This window comes from Triturus cristatus, chromosome 1_2 (assembly GCF_964204655.1).
Source record: "Triturus cristatus chromosome 1_2, aTriCri1.1, whole genome shotgun sequence".
NCBI lineage: Eukaryota > Metazoa > Chordata > Amphibia > Caudata > Salamandridae > Triturus > Triturus cristatus.
In genome coordinates this window covers 1,182,351,862-1,182,371,763 of record NC_140580.1, presented here as the reverse complement: position 1 = coordinate 1,182,371,763, position 19,902 = coordinate 1,182,351,862, and the positions used below count along the sequence as shown (strand labels likewise).

General features: G+C 49.0%; 1 protein-coding gene across 4 annotated transcripts in view; it reads left to right on the top strand.

Moving 5' to 3' along the window:
* Positions 1–19,902, top strand: part of CIZ1 (CDKN1A interacting zinc finger protein 1) — a 1,193,645-nt gene that overhangs the window by 877,926 nt on the left and 295,817 nt on the right. The window lies entirely within an intron of this gene.

Genomic DNA, 19,902 nt, shown 5'->3' with positions numbered 1-19,902 from the left:
TTAAACGGTACTATTGGGCCTCCCAGCTCGCTGCCATTAACCATGGCCTCTACGGGCCCGCCTTAAACCCGGCTTTTGAAATGGACAAGATGCTCCTGCCAGGTGGCGACTACAATCGAGCGCTCTACTCTAGCGCGCCCGACGCTCGTCTGACGGGCCCCACGCGTGTCATGGTGCAAGTCTGGCACGCGGCCAATGCAGCTATGGGGTGTGAGAAGTTGGCCTGATGTATGATGTCACTAGTTATAGTGTCATCTTATATCAGTCCAAATACCCTTATGGTGATTGGTTGTAAAGTCAACCTTATAGACCAGCTATCCTAGTGGTAGCATGGACAAGAGCAGTCTTAGGCTAAACTCTGAATGGCATGTGAAGCCAGCTGTGATACCATATATAATCCCTTGAATACCAAATGAAAGGACACCACAACAGATATATATATAAAATAAAGTGTATTTATTCTAAGCAAACCCTCAGCACTCTTTATGAGATTAGAGGTAAGTACAACACAGTCTTATTAATGCATACAGTAAGTCACACAGGTAAGTAATACATAGGCTTTCCTGTTTTCAGTTTCTATTCTTGGTAAATTCTGGTGGGGTTTTTTCAGTTTTTTCAATACTTTAAAAAACAGTGGTTATCAGTGGTTACACATATTTGCGCCATTAAAAACAACAGAAACAGTGTTTTTCCGGTGTTTATGGAATTTTAATTTAATTTTAATTATTGCTTGCTTTCTGCACTGATAGTGCATGAGTATAGGTAGTGTGTGCACAGGATATATAAGAACCAAATAATTTTTTACTGCACCAAAATGGACTACTAAGTCAATAGCATTCTTCATTAACTCTGAAGATTGTAAAGATGCTTTCAGCATACACTCTAGCAAGATACAAGGATCTCTTACAGGGAAGCACTTCAGCTCAGGTATCGATTTTGACAGGCCATCATACAACTTTTTCATATACGGAGCTGAATTACTGCAAATACAAACAATATCACTCCAATCTTAATTGAACTTGGTAGTAACTTTTTCAGCAGCATTCCAAGTGACACTGTGTTCCATGTTTACCAAACGCCTGGTGTCATGTTTTCACCACTATCTCAGATGCTTGGTGACAACATTCGTTTCACACATACCTGTCACTGCATCTTGCATTGAATGTTTGAAAACTGGGCTGTTTGGCAATTCACTTACAATCAATACTGACTCACTAGAAAGGGGGACAGATGTATCAAAAGACTTCATCCATTCTCTTTCTGTGGGTAAATGTGATGCTACATATTAGGAAAGATTCTAATTAATTCAGCCATTTCACCTATCAGTGAAGTCAAATGTAGCCAACATTTCAAATATGATTTTGATATTTCCCAATTCTCTTACAGTTTATAAAATAACTAAGTAAGACCTAAAAATGCATCTAAACACTGCATCTTTAGACCAAAGACCACAAACCTAAAGAAAGCAGAAGAAAGAAGAGACAATGTTTCAGTGACATCCCTAAACAACAAAACTCAAGCAGAATAATGTTAGCCCAGTCTCTCTTGATACTACTTGTATAACAAAGTTACATTGTATTGGCCCCTTAAGGACGAAATAAAAATGACTCTTTCACTCATCTTTTCCTTTCTTTGAATGGCACTTAGTTTGTGGTTGCAAAGGTGCTTTTTCAGTGTTTATATGATTACACCAGTGATGGCTATTTTCCTTTCGGTGGGGTTTTATCAGTTATTATAGGTTTAAACCTAAAACCAAATAGCCTAGTAATACAGTTAGGCCCTAGGGGCCACGCAAACCATATACTAAGTAAGTGGTATAAGAACCACTGTCACGGAAATAGAATAGGCCTAGGCCTAGGGAATCGCTGGGGCTACACTACACTAGCGTTAGTTAGGAAGTGGGAGGCCCACGGGATTCGTGTGCAGAGTGGAAACACTCACGCGTAATGCGTACAAGTCAATAGCAATAGTACAGTTTAGAAAACGGTAGATTTAGGACACTTCCGGAGTAGCTAGGAAGTTGAGACTTGAAAACTAGACACTAGGATAGTCACTATCCTGATGAGCACCGGAGTACCCAAGTTACCTAGCCCACAGGCTGCGGGTGCATAGGGGTGAAGATGCGTCGTTTTCGTCGTCGACTCCTATGGATGCCTGAAGAAAGATGCTGACAGGCAGTCAGTGAAGAGTGTCCGGTGGATCCCAAGGCTGGGATCAAGAAGAGAAGAAACCTGCAAGCAGAAGGGACAGAGTCAAGGTCACTAGCCAGTGACCACGTGGAACCAGGAAGGAACCAGGCGATGTCGTGAAGAGTTGCAGGTGAAGGTGAAGCTTGTCGCTGCAGCCAGGAGGACCAGGAAGCGTCGAGGGCGACCAGGACCAGGAGGCGAGCTGTCCCACGAAGGCTCTTGCTGTCGGCGGCGTCGAAGTTGGATTAGGACTCACCAAGCCTTGGCAAGCGGAACCCACGAAGAACGAAGGACTTGCTTCTGGTGCAGACCAGGAAGGTCTGGGGTGCTTCTTCTTTGCAGGGAAGCGGGAGCCAGTCTGGAGGAGCCAAACCAGCGCAGAAGATTTCAGGGTGCGTCGTCACAGAGGCCACTAGCCAGCGGGCAAGCAACCGGACAGACGCGGCAAGCAGGAAAATGCTGAAGGGCCCCACGCAGGACTCGTGGAGTGTGGGGGGCTGATCTTCGGTGCAGATGGTGCTTGGGGTTGGGGCTTCTCAATCCCCGGTGCACAACTTCGAGGGTACCTCAGAAGCTGCGCTGTAAGTTACTAGCCACTTTTCCCAGGTAGCCGGTCCCACGTCGCTCGTCGCCTCCACGGATCTCAGCACTGCTGCAGATGTGGATGAGGGTCGGAGAAGTCTGGAAGTCAAGGCTCTGGTCGGGCTCTGCAGTCGGTTCCTCGTAGAACGTGGGCAAAGCAAAGGGTAGTCTCTTGATGGTGCCTGTTAGCCCAGGGTAGCCACTCCTTGGCTACAAGGGAGATTCTTCAGTCTTCTTCTTTCGTCGAATGTCGAAGGTCCAGAGTTTCTGTTCAGTTTTGCAGGTTCAGGATAATCTAAAGTCTTGAGGCCCAACTCCCACTCTTATACTAATCTGGGGGGCTGGGATACCTGCTAGGTCACGCCTTATGGGTGGGACCTGGGAGGGGGTGGTTACACCCACTTCCCTTTGTCCAGTTTCGCGCCAGAGCTGGGGCTGGAGTGCCCCAGCGCCGGTTTGAACTGGACTATGCAAGGAACACCTTGTGTGCCCCAGGCATGTCTCATTCCTTTCAGCCCACCCTGCCCCAATACACTAAAGGCTGTCTGGGGAGGTGCTAGCACCTCCCCAAGCAGGAAACCTATTGTCCAGGCCTCCCTGGCTGGGATCACTCCCAGCAGCAGGAGGTCAGACTTGTGTCTGTGGCAGCAGCATCCATTTTGTGATGCTGAGGCTTTGGTTAGAGTTAAACAGCAAAGTAGGATTTTAACATGTCTCTCCCTCTAGAAGGGAGGAATAATATCCTCATCACCAGAAATGGTATGGGGGTATTATTCCAAAGTGTTAGACACCTTACACGACATGTTTTGATAAAGCCAAACCATAGTTACCATAACCGTTTAAGATTATAAGGCACTTTAAGAGTATATGGTAGGCTATATCATAGAACAGCTATAAGGACATGGTTCCGAAAGCTGCAGACAGGCTCAGCTCATGCTAGAGCACCATCTCACATGTTACCAAGCACTCTGCCTCCAGGATTGTTAAGGCCTGCCATAGGAGTGACTGATAGGTACACATGTGTCTATATATAAGGGTAGATATAGGCATACTATATCTAAGCAAGGGGTGATTACACGACCTTGCCCCAGCTGAGTGATCAGCCAGTTGTGTCTGATTGGAAGGCCAGACCAGGGGTGGCATAATACATGCTGCAGCCCCTGGGAGGCCTAGGGTACACCTATGCCCTGGGTACCTAGGGTACACTGTACAGGGTCCAATAAGGTGATCCTTACCAATTGGTTATGTACCTAGGGTACATGGAGTCCATTTTAAAGAGAGAGCAGACAGCCTGAGACCCTGAATGGCAGGATCTCAGGCCAACTAAGTCGAAAAACCAGCTAGACACTAGGCAAAAAGTTGGGGGTAACCATAGTCAGATATCCACCTTCCTACACAACCACCCCCCCCCAAACGAAAGGAGATAAGGCTGGCCTTGACAAGGTAAGCCTCTATTGCCTAAGTGGCCATATAAGGAAGAACCAGCACTGGCATGGTTACCCCCTGTCTCATGGTCCACTAAGCAATCCCTCATCCTAAAGATATCATAGGGTCTCCACCATAGGGAATCTCTACCTTTGGTGTGTCTTTGCAAAGTAAAAGGCTGGTGTTGAGATGGAGTACTGAAGTGAGTGCCCTCAAAGTGAGGCCTCAGCTTCCTCCAATCATCCTCCACCATGGATGCCTTTCTTTCTCTAACTGAGTTGCACTGTGCTCTCAGGGTCAGCCTCTGCCTACCTAAAGCTGGAGGCTGGGTCCCTTTTGTGGGCTTACTGGAGGGACAGGTCAGGTTTGGGGCCCTAAGGTCCCAGGTTTGCCTGTGCCCAACAGAATCCCTCTGGGGGAGGTCCCTAACTACCTGTAAAGGGGATCCCTCAGGAATGTTTTTACCCATCACCTGGCTAGGGCTACTAGCCAGGCAATCCTCATTCTTTTGATTGGGGGGTTCTTGTGGACAGGGGCCCTCTTGGGGTCCACTGGCCTCCCTGACCTCTGCAGCCCTGGGCTGACTGAGGCAGGGTAGAGAGAGGCAGGCTACCTGCACCAGACTGGGTCCCACCTTGGAAGGGGCCACTGACATCAGAGGCTCTGCCAGGCCAGGCCTGGCTACCTCTGGGGCAGTTCCTTCACAAGGGGTGAGGTCAGATCCCTGAGGAGGCTGACCTTTTCCTAATGTCTGGGGAGAGGGAGACTTTTCTTCCTCCCCACTACTCTCTGTTTGTGTGGAGTGATCCATAGTTTCAGGCTTCACTACACCTATGTCAGTCTGAGTATAGGCTGAGACCATTACAGCCTTGCCAACCTTTTCAGGGAGGCACTCAGTTTGGGTTTGAGCTGTGACTGTCACAGCTCTGCCAGTCTCTACAGGGAAGTCTGTCTTTGCCTGGGCTGTGGCTACCACTGCCCTTCCAACCTTTTCAGGGAGGAAATCTACTTGGACAGGGGTTGTGGCTGGCACAACCCCACTACCCTTTTGTGAAAGGCCTACCATTTTAGAATGGGTGTCTTGTTCAACTCCAGCCCAAGCTGAGAGTTCTAAGTCATTCCCCAGTAAGCAGTCCACAGGCAAGGTTGGAGACACTGCCACCCTTTTAGGGCCAGTGACCCCTCCCCAGCTGAGACATACCTCTGCCATGGGATGACTGTTCTGTTTGCCATCAATGTTAGTTACCTGGTATGAGAAACCAGGCAAAAGCTGCTCAGAGGGAACTAGCCTATGGGCCACCATAGTGATGCTAGCTCCAGTGTCTCTGTAGGCCTCAGCTTTTCTACCATTGATGTAGGGTTCCTGTCTGTACCTACCCAAAGTGTTGGGACAGGCAGTGAAGTTGGCAAACCCCATGCCACCATCACAGACAAGAGTAGCTGCTGTAGGGGAATTGGCTAAGCCAGAGTCCCCCTGTGTTCCCCAAGAAAACCCAACCAAATTTTTGGGGGCACTCCCACCACCTGGGGGATTACTGCTGACAGTAATAGGTGGTGTGACAGGAGTAGTTGGAGGAACAGTTTTGTTTTTAGCCTGTGGACAACTGCTGTCAGTTTTCCAATGCCCAGGTGTTTTACACACATGGCAGTAAGGCTTTTTAACTGTGGTAGAGGAGGGAGCTTGGGACCCACCACCCTGTGTGGAGTTTTGGGGCCCTGAGGAAGATTTCTCTTTTGCTTTATCCCCACCCTTCTCTTGAGGCTTGGTGGTATCTTTCTTTTGGTCACCACCCTGATTTTTAGGCCTAATCCTGGTCCTGACCCATTTATCTGCCCTCTTTCCCAATTCTTGGGGAGAGGTCAAATCCGAGTCTACCAGGTGTTGATGGAGAAGCTGGTTCTGACAATTACTAAGGATCTGCTCCCTCATAATCAAGTTGTACAATCCTGTATAGTCCTGCACCTTGCTGCCATTTAACCAACCTTCCAAAGCCTTAGTGGCACAATCCACAAAATCAGACCAGTCCTGTGTCTGTGTCTTCTGGGTGTCTCTGAACAACAACCTATATTGCTCAGTGGTTAAGCCAAACCCATCTATCAGAGCACTCTTCAGGACTTTGTAATTGTTTGCATCCTCATCACTGACTGTGAGGAGCTTGTCTCTACCTTTGTCAGAAAAGGAGAGCCACAAGATAGCTGCCCACTGACTTTGGGGTACCTGCTGTACTTTGCAGGCCCTCTCCAAAGCAGTCATCCATTTGTGGATGTCATCCCCATTCTGATATGGGGGGACTATCTTGCTTAGGTTTCTATGGTCATAAGACCTATCCCTATCTCTAGGAATGTTGCTGCCACCAGTGGGTTCTGACCCACACAATTTTTGCTCTCTAGCCAGAGCAAGCTTCTCTTTGGCAAGGGCAATTTCTTCCCTCTGAATCCTCAGATTAGCTTCCCTCATTCTGGCTTTATGCTCCTTTCTCTCAGGTGAAGTCATTCCCCTGTGAGAGGAAGCATTAGAGATGCTAGAGACATGGGAGTGGATGGATTCCCTTGAGGGGGATCTGTCCCTCCTGCTTCTCTGTGAAAGCCTACTTGGGGGTCTGTATGGGGGGACCCCATGCAAACTCCCATGTAAACTTAGGTTAGCCTGGCTAAGTCTCCTTACTTGGCTCTGGCTGTCTACCTCCCCATCTGAAGCCCCATCTGACTCCTCTGTGGTGGGTAGACCCTCCTCCGTGCCTAGGGCACCTGCCTGAGATGCCCTATGAGCATCATACTCCTCTAGGAGTTGTCTTAACTGAAGGAGGGTAGGGGTTGCACCCTGTTTTATTCCTCTGGAGGTACACAAGTGTCTCATCTCCTGGAATGTTAAGGTATCATATCTAGAGGGGATCTTTTGCAGACCTGATCCTCCTGAGAGAGCATCTACTTGATCTACTCTCAGAGACATGATCTAGTGAGGGTGTGGTGTGTGCACCTACCTACACTAGTTGTATCTACTAAACCTCTCTAGTAGTTGTAGTCAGGGTGTGTTACTCCCTTCAACCTACAACTACAAAGTCCAGTAGGACTTAAGTATTATAATCTATGTTATATGTACCTAGACAATATCTGTGTGATCTTTCAATTTAGTATCTCAAGATTACAATGGTATTACAACAGCAAGCTCAGATCCCAACCGCTGCTCACCAATGTGAGAAGTTGGCCTGATGTATGATGTCACTAGTTATAGTGTCATCTTATATCAGTCCAAATACCCTTATGGTGATTGGTTGTAAAGTCAACCTTATAGACCAGCTATCCTAGTGGTAGCATGGACAAGAGCAGTCTTAGGCTAAACTCTGAATGGCATGTGAAGCCAGCTGTGATACCATATATAATCCCTTGAATACCAAATGAAAGGACACCACAACAGATATATATATAAAATAAAGTGTATTTATTCTAAGCAAACCCTCAGCACTCTTTATGAGATTAGAGGTAAGTACAACACAGTCTTATTAATGCATACAGTAAGTCACACAGGTAAGTAATACAGTTAGGCCCTAGGGGCCACGCAAACCATATACTAAGTAAGTGGTATAAGAACCACTGTCACGGAAATAGAATAGGCCTAGGCCTAGGGAATCGCTGGGGCTACACTACACTAGCGTTAGTTAGGAAGTGGGAGGCCCACGGGATTCGTGTGCAGAGTGGAAACACTCACGCGTAATGCGTACAAGTCAATAGCAATAGTACAGTTTAGAAAACGGTAGATTTAGGACACTTCCGGAGTAGCTAGGAAGTTGAGACTTGAAAACTAGACACTAGGATAGTCACTATCCTGATGAGCACCGGAGTACCCAAGTTACCTAGCCCACAGGCTGCGGGTGCATAGGGGTGAAGATGCGTCGTTTTCGTCGTCGACTCCTATGGATGCCTGAAGAAAGATGCTGACAGGCAGTCAGTGAAGAGTGTCCGGTGGATCCCAAGGCTGGGATCAAGAAGAGAAGAAACCTGCAAGCAGAAGGGACAGAGTCAAGGTCACTAGCCAGTGACCACGTGGAACCAGGAAGGAACCAGGCGATGTCGTGAAGAGTTGCAGGTGAAGGTGAAGCTTGTCGCTGCAGCCAGGAGGACCAGGAAGCGTCGAGGGCGACCAGGACCAGGAGGCGAGCTGTCCCACGAAGGCTCTTGCTGTCGGCGGCGTCGAAGTTGGACTAGGACTCACCAAGCCTTGGCAAGCGGAACCCACGAAGAACGAAGGACTTGCTTCTGGTGCAGACCAGGAAGGTCTGGGGTGCTTCTTCTTTGCAGGGAAGCGGGAGCCAGTCTGGAGGAGCCAAACCAGCGCAGAAGATTTCAGGGTGCGTCGTCACAGAGGCCACTAGCCAGCGGGCAAGCAACCGGACAGACGCGGCAAGCAGGAAAATGCTGAAGGGCCCCACGCAGGACTCGTGGAGTGTGGGGGGCTGATCTTCGGTGCAGATGGTGCTTGGGGTTGGGGCTTCTCAATCCCCGGTGCGCAACTTCGAGGGTACCTCAGAAGCTGCGCTGTAAGTTACTAGCCACTTTTCCCAGGTAGCCGGTCCCACGTCGCTCGTCGCCTCCACGGATCTCAGCTCTGCTGCAGATGTGGATGAGGGTCGGAGAAGTCTGGAAGTCAAGGCTCTGGTCGGGCTCTGCAGTCGGTTCCTCGTAGAACGTGGGCAAAGCAAAGGGTAGTCTCTTGATGGTGCCTGTTTGCCCAGGGTAGCCACTCCTTGGCTACAAGGGAGATTCTTCAGTCTTCTTCTTTCGTCGAATGTCGAAGGTCCAGAGTTTCTGTTCAGTTTTGCAGGTTCAGGATAATCTAAAGTCTTGAGGCCCAACTCCCACTCTTATACTAATCTGGGGGGCTGGGATACCTGCTAGGTCACGCCTTATGGGTGGGACCTGGGAGGGGGTGGTTACACCCACTTCCCTTTGTCCAGTTTCGCGCCAGAGCTGGGGCTGGAGTGCCCCAGCGCCGGTTTGAACTGGACTATGCAAGGAACACCTTGTGTGCCCCAGGCATGTCTCATTCCTTTCAGCCCACCCTGCCCCAATACACTAAAGGCTGTCTGGGGAGGTGCTAGCACCTCCCCAAGCAGGAAACCTATTGTCCAGGCCTCCCTGGCTGGGATCACTCCCAGCAGCAGGAGGTCAGACTTGTGTCTGTGGCAGCAGCATCCATTTTGTGATGCTGAGACTTTGGTTAGAGTTAAACAGCAAAGTAGGATTTTAACATGTCTCTCCCTCTAGAAGGGAGGAATAATATCCTCATCACCAGAAATGGTATGGGGGTATTATTCCAAAGTGTTAGACACCTTACACGACATGTTTTGATAAAGCCAAACCATAGTTACCATAACCGTTTAAGATTATAAGGCACTTTAAGAGTATATGGTAGGCTATATCATAGAACAGCTATAAGGACATGGTTCCGAAAGCTGCAGACAGGCTCAGCTCATGCTAGAGCACCATCTCACATGTTACCAAGCACTCTGCCTCCAGGATTGTTAAGGCCTGCCATAGGAGTGACTGATAGGTACACATGTGTCTATATATAAGGGTAGATATAGGCATACTATATCTAAGCAAGGGGTGATTACACGACCTTGCCCCAGCTGAGTGATCAGCCAGTTGTGTCTGATTGGAAGGCCAGACCAGGGGTGGCATAATACATGCTGCAGCCCCTGGGAGGCCTAGGGTACACCTATGCCCTGGGTACGTAGGGTACACTGTACAGGGTCCAATAAGGTGATCCTTACCAATTGGTTATGTACCTAGGGTACATGGAGTCCATTTTAAAGAGAGAGCAGACAGCCTGAGACCCTGAATGGCAGGATCTCAGGCCAACTAAGTCGAAAAACCAGCTAGACACTAGGCAAAAAGTTGGGGGTAACCATAGTCAGATATCCACCTTCCTACACAACCCCCCCCCAAACGAAAGGAGATAAGGCTGGCCTTGACAAGGTAAGCCTCTATTGCCTAAGTGGCCATATAAGGAAGAACCAGCACTGGCATGGTTACCCCCTGTCTCATGGTCCACTAAGCAATCCCTCATCCTAAAGATATCATAGGGTCTCCACCATAGGGAATCTCTACCTTTGGTGTGTCTTTGCAAAGTAAAAGGCTGGTGTTGAGATGGAGTACTGAAGTGAGTGCCCTCAAAGTGAGGCCTCAGCTTCCTCCAATCATCCTCCACCATGGATGCCTTTCTTTCTCTAACTGAGTTGCATTGTGCTCTCAGGGTCAGCCTCTGGCTACCTAAAGCTGGAGGCTGGGTCCCTTTTGTGGGCTTACTGGAGGGACAGGTCAGGTTTGGGGCCCTAAGGTCCCAGGTTTGCCTGTGCCCAACAGAATCCCTCTGGGGGAGGTCCCTAACTACCTGTAAAGGGGATCCCTCAGGAATGTTTTTACCCATCACCTGGCTAGGGCTACTAGCCAGGCAATCCTCATTCTTTTGATTGGGGGGTTCTTGTGGACAGGGGCCCTCTTGGGGTCCACTGGCCTCCCTGACCTCTGCAGCCCTGGGCTGACTGAGGCAGGGTAGAGAGAGGCAGGCTACCTGCACCAGACTGGGTCCCACCTTGGAAGGGGCCACTGACATCAGAGGCTCTGCCAGGCCAGGCCTGGCTACCTCTGGGGCAGTTCCTTCACAAGGGGTGAGGTCAGATCCCTGAGGAGGCTGACCTTTTCCTAATGTCTGGGGAGAGGGAGACTTTTCTTCCTCCCCACTACTCTCTGTTTGTGTGGAGTGATCCATAGTTTCAGGCTTCACTACACCTATGTCAGTCTGAGTATAGGCTGAGACCATTACAGCCTTGCCAACCTTTTCAGGGAGGCACTCAGTTTGGGTTTGAGCTGTGACTGTCACAGCTCTGCCAGTCTCTACAGGGAAGTCTGTCTTTGCCTGGGCTGTGGCTACCACTGCCCTTCCAACCTTTTCAGGGAGGAAATCTACTTGGACAGGGGTTGTGGCTGGCACAACCCCACTACCCTTTTGTGAAAGGCCTACCATTTTAGAATGGGTGTCTTGTTCAACTCCAGCCCAAGCTGAGAGTTCTAAGTCATTCCCCAGTAAGCAGTCCACAGGCAAGGTTGGAGACACTGCCACCCTTTTAGGGCCAGTGACCCCTCCCCAGCTGAGACATACCTCTGCCATGGGATGACTGTTCTGTTTGCCATCAATGTTAGTTACCTGGTATGAGAAACCAGGCAAAAGCTGCTCAGAGGGAACTAGCCTATGGGCCACCATAGTGATGCTAGCTCCAGTGTCTCTGTAGGCCTCAGCGTTTCTACCATTGATGTAGGGTTCCTGTCTGTACCTACCCAAAGTGTTGGGACAGGCAGTGAAGTTGGCAAACCCCATGCCACCATCACAGACAAGAGTAGCTGCTGTAGGGGAATTGGCTAAGCCAGAGTCCCCCTGTGTTCCCCAAGAAAACCCAACCAAATTTTTGGGGGCACTCCCACCACCTGGGGGATTACTGCTGACAGTAATAGGTGGTGTGACAGGAGTAGTTGGAGGAACAGTTTTGTTTTTAGCCTGTGGACAACTGCTGTCAGTTTTCCAATGCCCAGGTGTTTTACACACATGGCAGTAAGGCTTTTTAACTGTGGTAGAGGAGGGAGCTTGGGACCCACCACCCTGTGTGGAGTTTTGGGGCCCTGAGGAAGATTTCTCTTTTGCTTTATCCCCACCCTTCTCTTGAGGCTTGGTGGTATCTTTCTTTTGGTCACCACCCTGATTTTTAGGCCTAATCCTGGTCCTGACCCATTTATCTGCCCTCTTTCCCAATTCTTGGGGAGAGGTCAAATCTGAGTCTACCAGGTGTTGATGGAGAAGCTGGTTCTGACAATTACTAAGGATCTGCTCCCTCATAATCAAGTTGTACAATCCTGTATAGTCCTGCACCTTGCTGCCATTTAACCAACCTTCCAAAGCCTTAGTGGCACAATCCACAAAATCAGACCAGTCCTGTGTCTGTGTCTTCTGGGTGTCTCTGAACAACAACCTATATTGCTCAGTGGTTAAGCCAAACCCATCTATCAGAGCACTCTTCAGGACTTTGTAATTGTTTGCATCCTCATCACTGACTGTGAGGAGCTTGTCTCTACCTTTGTCAGAAAAGGAGAGCCACAAGATAGCTGCCCACTGACTTTGGGGTACCTGCTGTACTTTGCAGGCCCTCTCCAAAGCAGTCATCCATTTGTGGATGTCATCCCCATTCTGATATGGGGGGACTATCTTGCTTAGGTTTCTATGGTCATAAGACCTATCCCTATCTCTAGGAATGTTGCTGCCACCAGTGGGTTCTGACCCACACAATTTTTGCTCTCTAGCCAGAGCAAGCTTCTCTTTGGCAAGGGCAATTTCTTCCCTCTGAATCCTCAGATTAGCTTCCCTCATTCTGGCTTTATGCTCCTTTCTCTCAGGTGAAGTCATTCCCCTGTGAGAGGAAGCATTAGAGATGCTAGAGACATGGGAGTGGATGGATTCCCTTGAGGGGGATCTGTCCCTCCTGCTTCTCTGTGAAAGCCTACTTGGGGGTCTGTATGGGGGGACCCCATGCAAACTCCCATGTAAACTTAGGTTAGCCTGGCTAAGTCTCCTTACTTGGCTCTGGCTGTCTACCTCCCCATCTGAAGCCCCATCTGACTCCTCTGTGGTGGGTAGACCCTCCTCCGTGCCTAGGGCACCTGCCTGAGATGCCCTATGAGCATCATACTCCTCTAGGAGTTGTCTTAACTGAAGGAGGGTAGGGGTTGCACCCTGTTTTATTCCTCTGGAGGTACACAAGTGTCTCATCTCCTGGAATGTTAAGGTATCATATCTAGAGGGGATCTTTTGCAGACCTGATCCTCCTGAGAGAGCATCTACTTGATCTACTCTCAGAGACATGATCTAGTGAGGGTGTGGTGTGTGCACCTACCTACACTAGTTGTATCTACTAAACCTCTCTAGTAGTTGTAGTCAGGGTGTGTTACTCCCTTCAACCTACAACTACAAAGTCCAGTAGGACTTAAGTATTATAATCTATGTTATATGTACCTAGACAATATCTGTGTGATCTTTCAATTTAGTATCTCAAGATTACAATGGTATTACAACAGCAAGCTCAGATCCCAACCGCTGCTCACCAATGTGAGAAGTTGGCCTGATGTATGATGTCACTAGTTATAGTGTCATCTTATATCAGTCCAAATACCCATATGGTGATTGGTTGTAAAGTCAACCTTATAGACCAGCTATCCTAGTGGTAGCATGGACAAGAGCAGTCTTAGGCTAAACTCTGAATGGCATGTGAAGCCAGCTGTGATACCATATATAATCCCTTGAATACCAAATGAAAGGACACCACAACAGATATATATATAAAATAAAGTGTATTTATTCTAAGCAAACCCTCAGCACTCTTTATGAGATTAGAGGTAAGTACAACACAGTCTTATTAATGCATACAGTAAGTCACACAGGTAAGTAATACAGTTAGGCCCTAGGGGCCACGCAAACCATATACTAAGTAAGTGGTATAAGAACCACTGTCACGGAAATAGAATAGGCCTAGGCCTAGGGAATCGCTGGGGCTACACTACACTAGCGTTAGTTAGGAAGTGGGAGGCCCACGGGATTCGTGTGCAGAGTGGAAACACTCACGCGTAATGCGTACAAGTCAATAGCAATTGTACAGTTTAGAAAACGGTAGATTTAGGACACTTCCGGAGTAGCTAGGAAGTTGAGACTTGAAAACTAGACACTAGGATAGTCACTATCCTGATGAGCACCGGAGTACCCAAGTTACCTAGCCCACAGGCTGCGGGTGCATAGGGGTGAAGATGCGTCGTTTTCGTCGTCGACTCCTATGGATGCCTGAAGAAAGATGCTGACAGGCAGTCAGTGAAGAGTGTCCGGTGGATCCCAAGGCTGGGATCAAGAAGAGAAGAAACCTGCAAGCAGAAGGGACAGAGTCAAGGTCACTAGCCAGTGACCACGTGGAACCAGGAAGGAACCAGGCGATGTCGTGAAGAGTTGCAGGTGAAGGTGAAGCTTGTCGCTGCAGCCAGGAGGACCAGGAAGCGTCGAGGGCGACCAGGACCAGGAGGCGAGCTGTCCCACGAAGGCTCTTGCTGTCGGCGGCGTCGAAGTTGGACTAGGACTCACCAAGCCTTGGCAAGCGGAACCCACGAAGAACGAAGGACTTGCTTCTGGTGCAGACCAGGAAGGTCTGGGGTGCTTCTTCTTTGCAGGGAAGCGGGAGCCAGTCTGGAGGAGCCAAACCAGCGCAGAAGATTTCAGAGTGCGTCGTCACAGAGGCCACTAGCCAGCGGGCAAGCAACCGGACAGACGCGGCAAGCAGGAAAATGCTGAAGGGCCCCACGCAGGACTCGTGGAGTTTGGGGGGCTGATCTTCGGTGCAGATGGTGCTTGGGGTTGGGGCTTCTCAATCCCCGGTGCACAACTTCGAGGGTACCTCAGAAGCTGCGCTGTAAGTTACTAGCCACTTTTCCCAGGTAGCCGGTCCCACGTCGCTCGTCGCCTCCACGGATCTCAGCTCTGCTGCAGATGTGGATGAGGGTCGGAGAAGTCTGGAAGTCAAGGCTCTGGTCGGGCTCTGCAGTCGGTTCCTCGTAGAACGTGGGCAAAGCAAAGGGTAGTCTCTTGATGGTGCCTGTTTGCCCAGGGTAGCCACTCCTTGGCTACAAGGGAGATTCTTCAGTCTTCTTCTTTCGGCGAATGTCGAAGGTCCAGAGTTTCTGTTCAGTTTTGCAAGTTCAGGATAATCTAAAGTCTTGAGGCCCAACTCCCACTCTTATACTAATCTGGGGGGCTGGGATACCTGCTAGGTCACGCCTTATGGGTGGGACCTGGGAGGGGGTGGTTACACCCACTTCCCTTTGTCCAGTTTCGCGCCAGAGCTGGGGCTGGAGTGCCCCAGCGCCGGTTTGAACTGGACTATGCAAGGAACACCTTGTGTGCCCCAGGCATGTCTCATTCCTTTCAGCCCACCCTGCCCCAATACACTAAAGGCTGTCTGGGGAGGTGCTAGCACCTCCCCAAGCAGGAAACCTATTGTCCAGGCCTCCCTGGCTGGGATCACTCCCAGCAGCAGGAGGTCAGACTTGTGTCTGTGGCAGCAGCATCCATTTTGTGATGCTGAGGCTTTGGTTAGAGTTAAACAGCAAAGTAGGATTTTAACATGTCTCTTCCTCTAGAAGGGAGGAATAATATCCTCATCACCAGAAATGGTATGGGGGTATTATTCCAAAGTGTTAGACACCTTACACGACATGTTTTGATAAAGCCAAACCATAGTTACCATAACCGTTTAAGATTATAAGGCACTTTAAGAGTATATGGTAGGCTATATCATAGAACAGCTATAAGGACATGGTTCCGAAAGCTGCAGACAGGCTCAGCTCATGCTAGAGCACCATCTCACATGTTACCAAGCACTCTGCCTCCAGGATTGTTAAGGCCTGCCATAGGAGTGACTGATAGGTACACATGTGTCTATATATAAGGGTAGATATAGGCATACTATATCTAAGCAAGGGGTGATTACACGACCTTGCCCCAGCTGAGTGATCAGCCAGTTGTGTCTGATTGGAAGGCCAGACCAGGGGTGGCATAATACATGCTGCAGCCCCTGGGAGGCCTAGGGTACACCTATGCCCTGGGTACCTAGGGTACACTGTACAGGGTCCAATAAGGTGATCCTTACCAATTGGTTATGTACCTAGGGTACATGGAGTCCATTTTAAAGAGAGAGCAGACAGCCTGAGACCCTGAATGGCAGGATCTCAGGCCAACTAAGTCGAAAAACCAGCTAGACACTAGGCAAAAAGTTGGGGGTAACCATAGTCAGATATCCACCTTCCTACATGGGGTGGAAGGACCGTTTGACCCGGGCATCACCACTATACGCGTCTGAGCGGTTAGGTTCCCTGTGGACCTCTAAGGGCTTTGAGAAGTGGGACATGATAGGTATCAGTAAAGTGGGGGATCTTTGGACGAGGGGAGGATTTAAAACATTCGATATGCTGCAGACGGAATTTCAGTTGCAGGGCAGTGAATACTTCCGGTATTTGCAGGTCCGTCATGCGCTGGGTTCCGTCTTCACGGATGTTGCCTCCATCCCGGAATATTCCCCCCTGGAAGATAGAGTGCTGGATGTGCATGTCCCGGACAGCACGATCTCACTTATATATAAAAAGCTGATAAACGACCGCTCGGGCCTGTTGACTGCCCTTCGTGCGGCTTGGGTTGCCGACGGGCTGGAGCTGGACGACGAGGACTGGACCTCCGCGGTGGCCTCCCCGAAGGAGGTGGCCATACCGGCTCGCCTTCGCTTCGTCCAGCTCAAGATACTCCACCGGGTCTACATGACGGGGCCAAAGCTTCTGCGTATGGGCTATGCCGGAGATGGGTTATGTAAGCGTGGGTGTGGTGCTTTGGGGACCTTTATGCATATTTTGTGGGAGTGCCCGGAGGTAGAGGGGTTCTGGAGTGGTGTACATGAGGTGCTGTGTCTGGTTACGCATGTGGCGCTGTCGCCTGAAGCGAGAAGATGCCTGTTGAATGTGTGGGAACCGACTGATTACTCAGCGCCGCAGAAGTGGTGGGTGACTCTGGGATATATGGTAGCCAAGCGTGATATTGCTCAACTGTGGGGATCCCAGAGGCCCCCGACGGTCTCGGCCTGGAAAGAACACATGGACTGGTGCATGTTTAGCGAAAAAGTGGTGTATGTGGCGAGGGGTAAGCCTGGGACATGGGTGAAAGTATGGGGCCCCTGGAACGCCTACCGCGGGGGTATCTGTGCGCCGCCGCTGCTGCCTGATCCCTCGCCAGCCCCATCCCCTTAGCCGACTCATTCCCCCGCTGCCGGGCATTGGGTTCCCCCAGTCCTCGCTTTGCTCTCTTCCCCCTCTTCACACTTCTGTGTATAGTTGGGATCCCCCCTCTTGGGGAGCACGTGCTGCTATTTTTGATTGTGGGTTGCCTTGTGGGTGTGGTTTTAATTTTTGTTGGTTTAATTTAAAATGAAACCGCATAATGGGGCCTGGATGATGTGGTTTTTCGACATTGTTATCTATTGAGAAATGCTCCTCCTGTAATACCACGTGTTCCATGTATATATGTCGTGTGTTCCTACTATTGCTAGCGGCCGGCCGGAAGGTTGTGGGCCCATACTTGTATACTTTTAAGACCTGTAATAAACGGTTTCAAAAAAAAAAAAAAAAAAAAAGAAATCTATAAAGGAAAAGGTTGAGAGAGATAGTTGAGAGTAAGGGGGTGAGTTAGATGGAGAAGGAGATTCATAGAGAGATATGTTTGTGAGAGAGAGAGGCGGAAAGAGAGGCTGAGGATAGAGAAAAGGGAGAAGGGGTAGACAAATAAAGGGAACAAAAAAAAGATATTTAGATAGAGAGAAAAGCCAAAAAATGGAAAGGGAGGCATAAGGGTGAGGTACTGAACTAATGGTAAGGTAAACAAATAGGTTGGTGATTGAGAGAGAGTGGTGGAGTATAGAGACGTGAGGTAGTACAGTAGATATGAGATACGGAGACAAATGAGATGTAAGATAGAGAAGTGAGGGGGAATGGTAAGATAGAGAAAGGGATGAGAGGAGAGGTAAGGGGACAGGAACCCGACAAGAGAGATACATGAGTGAGCTAAAATAGTTAGAATGTTGTGTGAGAAGTGAAGCGTTGGAGGTGAGATACTGCGAGATCAGATGGAAAAATCCCAGCGAGGCTAGATAAAGAGATGAGGGAGAGAGATAGAGCTGAGGTAAAGACAGGGGCTTGGGAGTGATAAATACAGATGTAGGTACAAAGGGTGCAAGAGAGAGGCATGGTCACGAGGGAGCTGTAGAGAGGTGAAGTTGAGTGGGGTACATTGGGTAGATTGAAAGAGAGGTAAGGAAAGCAAAGGTGAGGTAGAGAGAGCTGAGATAGCAAGAGAGGATGATGGAACAAAGTGAGTGTAAGAGTGTTAAAGTAGAAGTGAGGTGAATTAAGGAGAGAAGAGCTTTAAATAGCTGTCTGAGAGTGTGAAGATTCAGGCTGGCAGGCACAAAAAAGGCTAATTTAGTTATTATTGTTTAGCGCAGTGTGGCAACCCAAGTGAAGCGAAGAGCCATATTTCTTAAAATGGCTGCTTCCGCTCACTGTGTCTGCTCTGGCGCCGCACACGACCTTTGCATCATGGTGCAGCGGTGTGTGTGTGCTTTTTAGCATAAGAGTTGCACTGGAAGCATACTCTTCCAATGCAAAATCCAATGTCTAAACAAATTCTGAAACATGTCATACGACATTATAGGTGTGCTGTACAGTACACATGTAGTGTGTGAAACATTTGTAGAAATTAAAACATTTCCCATGTTAGCGCCTGCTTCAAGCGGTGGTATGTCTCATGTAAAGCCTGGTTTGGCTATCTTAGTAAATTGGGCTTTACATCAAACACAATCTGTGTTTGCACTAATCTGCCTATGTTACCCCCATGTAACACCCCTTAATACAAAGTGACACAAAACTCCTCAATGCAGAGAGCTGTTTACACTGAGAAAAAGGCACCTTAAGGCGCAAAATATCTTTTACGCGAGGAAGTAAATTCGCTTGCAAGAGTTTCCGCTGCGCAGCATAACTATGTAAATTTGTCCTTCACAAACCCTTGGCAAGTGTAGTCGTCAGTTTCTGGGGAGCATGCTTCGCATTCAAAGTAGAAGCAGGAACAGTTTTTTAAGAGCGACACCAATATGGCCAGAATTTTGACTGCGCCACTCACACTACCGGAAGTGTGCATCTTAGAAGGTGGTGGTCCTGGCCCATTGCTCCCTTCGCCGCCCATGCCATCAAAGGACTCTGGGTGCTACATGAACGCCTTTCATTGTTCCCCTTGGCTAGGCCCACCTGAGGAAAGCCATCTCCAAATCAGGTATTTAATGCATACATAATTGTTAGCGTGGTCCAATCAGACTCTTCAGTATACTCCGCAGCCACATGCAGGAAGGGCACTGCCATTGCATTAATCTGCAGTTTATTTGGGAGTTTTATATCACACCAGATTTAACACAAAAGTAATTTAGAGGGACTCGAATAAGGGTAGAAAGCATTCAGTCAGGTGCAATGCATGCTCACAGCTGATACTCTGTGATTGGTAAGCTGACAGGTGCATTAGAATGAGAGATTCAACTGCTAGTGCTTCAAGAGTTCTCTGAAACGGAGGTTGTCCGGTTCGAAACCCAGATTATGCGGTGAAGATGACAAGTATGGGAGGTTGGCACTGCAGAGGACATTGCATTGCTACTAGGATGTAAGCTTGGGAGAAATGTGGAATACAAAAGTCATGCAAGAGAAAATAGGGAGTCCGGTATTAAGATTTGCACAGAGGAGATGGAACGGGCATTACTGATGGCAGACCTACATGATGTGAGGTTGCAGAGAACAGATTTGGGAAGGTACAGAGAGCAGGTTTTGGGGATTAGCAGAGGGCAGTCTTGAAGGCTGTGGAGGGGGTGGACATTGCAGAGGGCAGTCTTGAAGGCTGTGGAGGGGGCTGGGCACTGCAGTGGGCAGTCTTAGGAAGAGATTTGGTGCAGAAGATAGACTTGGGAAGTGGGTGAGTTCCAAATGGCAGTCTTACAGAGTATGGGGTTGCATAGGGCAGACTTTGGGGTGGTGCAGAACAAATCCT